The 6,000-nt window shown below is 37.8% G+C and overlaps 1 protein-coding gene across 1 annotated transcript in view; it reads left to right on the top strand.

The window, feature by feature from the left end:
- Nucleotides 1-6,000, top strand: part of LOC143304549 (uncharacterized) — a 123,104-nt gene that overhangs the window by 4,043 nt on the left and 113,061 nt on the right. The window lies entirely within an intron of this gene.

Here is a 6,000-nt window from a genome sequence, read left to right as displayed (position 1 = left end):
CGCCTCTTAATTCGCCCCATACAGGCCTGAATTATGAACATTTAGGTGGTGGATCGACCGCTTAGAAATCAATCTCCCGGCTGGAATTCTCGCGGGTTGTTTGCACGTAGTTAGCACGGTACAGACGATGAATGACAAGAATTTACGGGGCTGACCTTCGTGCCGGTGGCGCATTGTAACACGTACGCCGTTTAGTCGGGTGAACCAGCTCTACTGGTTCCCTAGTAACCGAGGGTCGAGGAAAACCGAGCCGTCCCTTTTAATCACGTTTTCTCGACGCCTCCTCTTGTGTCGCGATCAGGCCACCGAACCACATTCCATTGATCATCGATGCCGCAATCCCTATCGATCATTCGATCAGATCTCATCCGAGATCGAATGATACGACAGGATTCGTTCGATGGATTAATCCTACTCGGTCCTCAATTTTCATGCCCTGATCTTACTTTTGTTTCAACAAGAAAATAGAATTTATCGTTTTAATTAAATAAAAAGGTTTTATTTATATTTTATTAAGAACGATGAAAAGAATTCATGTGATAATTTACTAAGAACGATAAAAAGGATAATGAAAAGACATGTATATATGTGTGTATGCTTTTATGTAACATTATACATTAACATTATATATTATATAACTTTATATATGTGTTCTTCATTCTCCTCTTTATCGCTGTTAGTAAATTATCACATGAATTCTTTTCATATACAGGTTGGTTGGTAACTGGTGGTACAAGCGGAAAGGGGGTGATTCTATGCGAAAAAAGAAGTCGAAAATATAGAATAAACATTTTTCTTTTAATTTTTTTTTTTTTTAATTTTTCCATCGAGACAACGATCTACAGTGAGATCCGTTATAACGTACCGCACGCGCACCGAGCGAAAATTCAAAGTCGATTTTCTCGAAAACAAAGCCTCAAACGAAAAATTTTTATTCTATATTTTCGACTTCTTTTTTCGCGTAGAATCACCCCCTTTCCGCTTGTACCACCACTTACCAACCACCCTGTATATAGCAACAATGATTATTGATAAAATCAAAATAGTATGAATAATATATTTTTTTAAAGGAATTGTTGATTCCTTGAATTCCACATTTTCTCGATCGGGGATTTCAAAGAAGGATCTGCTTTCTCGGATCGATTCAGCAGACCCAGTAACTCGTAAATGGGTGCGTCTTTGCGGTCGTTGATGTCATAGTCGTTTGAAGCTCTAGTGATTTAGTGCCAGGGCAAAAAGCGACAGTGTGTACTGTCGTTGACCGTATCGCATTTCTCTTGTGACTCACCTTTTCGCTATTTGCGATTCCCTCGAGGAAATGTCATAGAATGCAACTCCCACATAGAGATCACAAACTAGGCAACGCATACATCAAGATTAATAGCGTAGATAGAAGACTTAAATGACGCTATGAAAAAGTACATAGTGAGAATAATGATTTAATTAGTGCTGATGATTGCGCGAATCATTAGACAGATTGTGTAAATAAGCACCATAAACAGAAATGTATAAAAAGTAGTACTTTTTGTGATAGTTTTCAATAGTAGACCAATATTATTACATTCTCAAAACTAATTTATAGGATTGCAACAAATTTTGTTTTATGGAGTAATTTACTTCTCTATGAAGTAATTATCTTGAAAAGAGAAGAATTATTTTACGAGATAAAATATGAATTATCGATACAGTGGCTCTCGAAAATATTTCAACACCTGAGTTTTAACATTTACAGCCTCTTTTATTTCTATTCTTCAATTATATTATTACGTATTATTTGAAAAGTATTTCGATTAACGAAATTCTGTAGATGACTGAAAAAAGTGTTACATAATTACCAGTACGTTATGAAACACGTTTAAAGTAGTGCAATGCGATCGCTTGGGCAGAGGCGTTCAATTGTTCTTTGATACACAGCATTCAGCTTCACTCGACGCACACCATCAATTTTACCAGCAGAAAAAGGGACGTCATTGTTCCATCCTGGCGAAAGTAAAAGCGACTCGACCTTGCCCACGAACTTAAAACACATATCATTCATTCTCGATGATAAACGTGTTTCTTCTGTCGCCATTATCCTCCAGAAATTTAATATTACAGGAGAGTTCCTTAGTTTCTTAACATTGTCCTACATTCTCGGCGGAAAATTTATATAACCAGGGGAAAGAAATGTAAAATTTATGTATTTGTTCGATGATTCTTTTAAATAATATACTACGTATTATATCTATAACGAAGAAAGTGAAATCGTACTATAAAATAAGTAGTTCCTCCGAAATAAATTTTTAAAACAAGATCATTTTTCCACGAGATCAAAGGCACATCTTCCTCTTCAAAAAACCAAAATAGTCCCCCTAAAGTAATTGTAAATAATCACTATACTGCGGATGTTCATATATCATGACGCTACTACGGCCTCACCAGTTCCCACGGCAATAATTATCACGAAATACATCTGCGAGGAACACCTATAATTCTTCAACAATAACTCGAAAAATTATACACGCGATCCCATTTGAACGTACCAAAAATCGAACGACTAAGATTCATAACTTTATTTTCGTTCGAAAGGAGAATTATTTGCTTTAAACGATCCCTAAACGACACTAAACGACAACACGAGATTTTCTTAAAATAGATCGAAAATAACGAGACACTGTCCAAGATACTGTCTCTGTTCCGCATCGTGGAAACCAATCGAGCTACATCATCATGGTGGATCGTATAAGGTCAGATCTGGCGTTGGTATCCTTCGTCGATCACCCACGCCCGTTGCCTACACCCATTGTTCGGCGTAGGAAGGTCGTTTTCGAGGGGAACAGGTTCGCGTTGTGCCGAGGAATTCGCCGTTTCCCGGAAACCGGCCGCTTGACGACGCGATTTTCAGAGATCGCGATGCTCACGCCATTTGGCAGAACCACTCTCCCGCAGAGATGGAAGATTAACTAACCCTACCAGCCTCCAATAATCAGCCATCTGTGTAGAAACGAGTTAGAAGCGAGCAGTTTTGCTCCCGTTTAAAAACCAGCAGCTCTGTTTAGAAACTACCTGCTAATTCGTAGCGACAACTCTGCCGGGTTTTCTTCGTTAATGCTTAGTCGATTAGATAACGCGTGTAATGTCAATTTCGATGTTTCTAGGTCACGGAGAAGGAGAAACGTTAGTATTCGTTAAAACGTTTATTGCCACGGTGGAGACCGGTGATTCACCTTGTTCAAATTTTTATAACGATCGAAATGAGATATATTTCATGGATTAGAAAATGTTCAACGATGTGGGTGGATTAGGTAACAGCGTCAGAGAAAAAATTAAATGTAAAATTAAATGGTGTAGTATAGTTCAATCTGTGGTTTCCAGGGAAAATATATGTGTTACGTTCCTGGAGTAAATCTCAAGGAATAAAACAGCATCATTTAAATGAGTAGTAGACAGCGGAATTTCGAACTAGTCTGTTACCATAGCATTAATAAGGAAGTTCACAAATTGAAATACTTTTGGGCAAGAGATTGATTTAAATTTTCATTCATTCATTCTTTATAATTGTTATTTTTTGAAGATAAAAATTACAAAGGAATTGAGTGATCTTATGTTCGAATATTTAAATTGCACAGATTAATTTTCAATGAGCAATTATTTCAACAAATCTTTACTGATATGGAATTCTTACGCGATATTAATATTTGCAGTATAGTGTTAAATGAATATTAAATTTACTACAAAACTTACATGTTTCCAAATATTATTTATACATTTGAACGTATTAATATTAATCCTGCATACTACGCTTATGCAATCTCGTTAACGTCATTCCGCAGAATAGTATGCCCTTCAACCATGAAAATAAATAAAAGTAGAGTTAAATGGTTGAAAAACATAATTTCCTTAAAATAATATCCCCTTCAAACAAGTTCAGGTTTTCATGCTCATTTAGTTTATCTTTGAAAATAGCTAAAGGAGAAAAAAAGAAAAAAGAGGAATAAAAAATGGAACAGCTCGTTATAACGTCCCGGTATAAGTGCAAAGATAATTACAAATGGATTTCCAACATGATATTAAAAGGAACAATTTTATTTTATACGTGTAAATGAGAACAGTCTTTGAACAATCTTTTCCACTAACAATCCACGAGCCTCAAAGATAATAAACATGTCTCACCAAGCAAACCATTTCCTCTGCTCTTTCCTAACCAACCCCTATAATCAAACCTGTACCCCATCAAACCGCCTTTCAAACCACGTAAATCACTCGTCGACCAATAAAAGCCGTCTTCTCTCGATCTCATTAACTGCAATTACATACCGTGAACTAGAACCAGAGAACGTGGAATGGGAAGGTATCCGAAAAATCGGTGTCTTCAAAGAAACCCTTCTTCATCAAGGCGTCGTTTCAGCGATGTATAGTGTGGGCCACGATATAACGAAGTCGTAAAAACAGTCAATGGCTAGAATAATTATGTTTCGGGCGTTGGAACAAAGGAGTTGATAGTATTTGGGGAATACATAGATAACAACCTGAGACCTGCACTAGAACTATACGAAGAAATTATTAATTATTATAGAGTGAATGTACTTTATAAGATATACATAAATAAAAATTTATATTTATACAACAATTTTCCCCCTCGTTTCCAAATTTATTTAAATATTAATTAATATCTTATAATAATAATTTTCTATTTTTGAGAGAAATATCATTAGTTATAAGTATTTTTTATCACACTGTGTGCTATTTATTGATCCAACGTATATATGCAAATTGGAAGCTTGTACACATAACGATAATTTATAATATATCTCTAATAAACGTTCGTTAAATTGTATATGCATTATCAAATTGCTTTCAAATTCTATCATTTTAATGATAATTATGATAATCGTACTCATTACAATATTCTAAAAATTTAATGCAACGCAATATGTTCATACAAATCTTACACAATAGATATTCAAATACTATCGCAATACTATAAAACCATCGTAATACTGTCGCTTTGCGTATCATATCACGCAATCATAGCTCTTAATAGATCCATCCTGTGAAGGAAGCCCAAGGAATCAGGAAGCAGGGGATTAAAAGTGGCACATATTTGTAACGGGCGCGCGAACAAAGAGTTGCCAGGGATAGATTCCCTGGCAGGGAAGGTAATAATGGTGGGAAGGTGGGTTGTGCACAGTGTGGGCCGAGAGAGGAGGCTGCCGTCGCGAAAATCGCCGCTAATAGCCGCTTAAACGTGAAAGTAGTAAAGGGCTGCAAGTGGCCCCCGTGCTGGCACTCTGTTGGAAGAAGAAGCCGGGCTGCTATCCTAGCTCGAACGACCGTCGAGTTCGAGTCGTAAAAATTCCTCGGAGAACGCGGCGATACGAAGGGAAGACGGCGGATGTTCCAGTTCGTTCCTCGCTACCATCGTCGCGTTTTCTGCCTCGCGTTTCCTTTCTTCTGCGGCTCTTTTTCCATCGTTCGACGGAATCGCCGGGCTGGCTTAACGATATGTCGGCCAGAGTAAACGTACGTAACGCGACGTAACGAACGTAATTACGCGCGCGCCAGTCTCTCGTACGCCGGTAACTTGTTAATTTCTCCCTCCCCGTTCGAACGAACGATGAAACGGGGATGCAGAGGAAGAGAACGTAAAACGGTGCACCGTGCTCTCAGAGCTCCTCCGTCAGGTTGTAAAGTCGACCTAACGCGATGCTAAGTTACGAGTTACGCTTGTAAATGGCCGTCGTCGGATTGAACGTGCATTTAGCGCACATTGGTTGCGGAGACGGATGGAAATTTTTGGACGTCTTATTGACGTTCGTGAAGCTTATTACGAGAGAGGGTGTTGAAGAAAGGGGAATGGACCAGACACGATGTTTGTTCAAAGGATTGTTATACGAAAGGGATGTTTTGCAATGTTGAATGATACAGTTTTCAGGGAAGCTGATACAAATGGTCCTAAAGAACCTAAGATGGTTGGACCTAAGAACACGGTATTTTCATATTTCACTATTATTATATCAA

This window comes from Bombus vancouverensis, chromosome 2 (genome assembly GCF_051014615.1).
Source record: "Bombus vancouverensis nearcticus chromosome 2, iyBomVanc1_principal, whole genome shotgun sequence".
Taxonomy (NCBI): domain Eukaryota; kingdom Metazoa; phylum Arthropoda; class Insecta; order Hymenoptera; family Apidae; genus Bombus; species Bombus vancouverensis.
The sequence above is the reverse complement of the archived record's forward strand: the minus strand, read 5'-3'. Positions and strand labels throughout refer to the sequence as shown.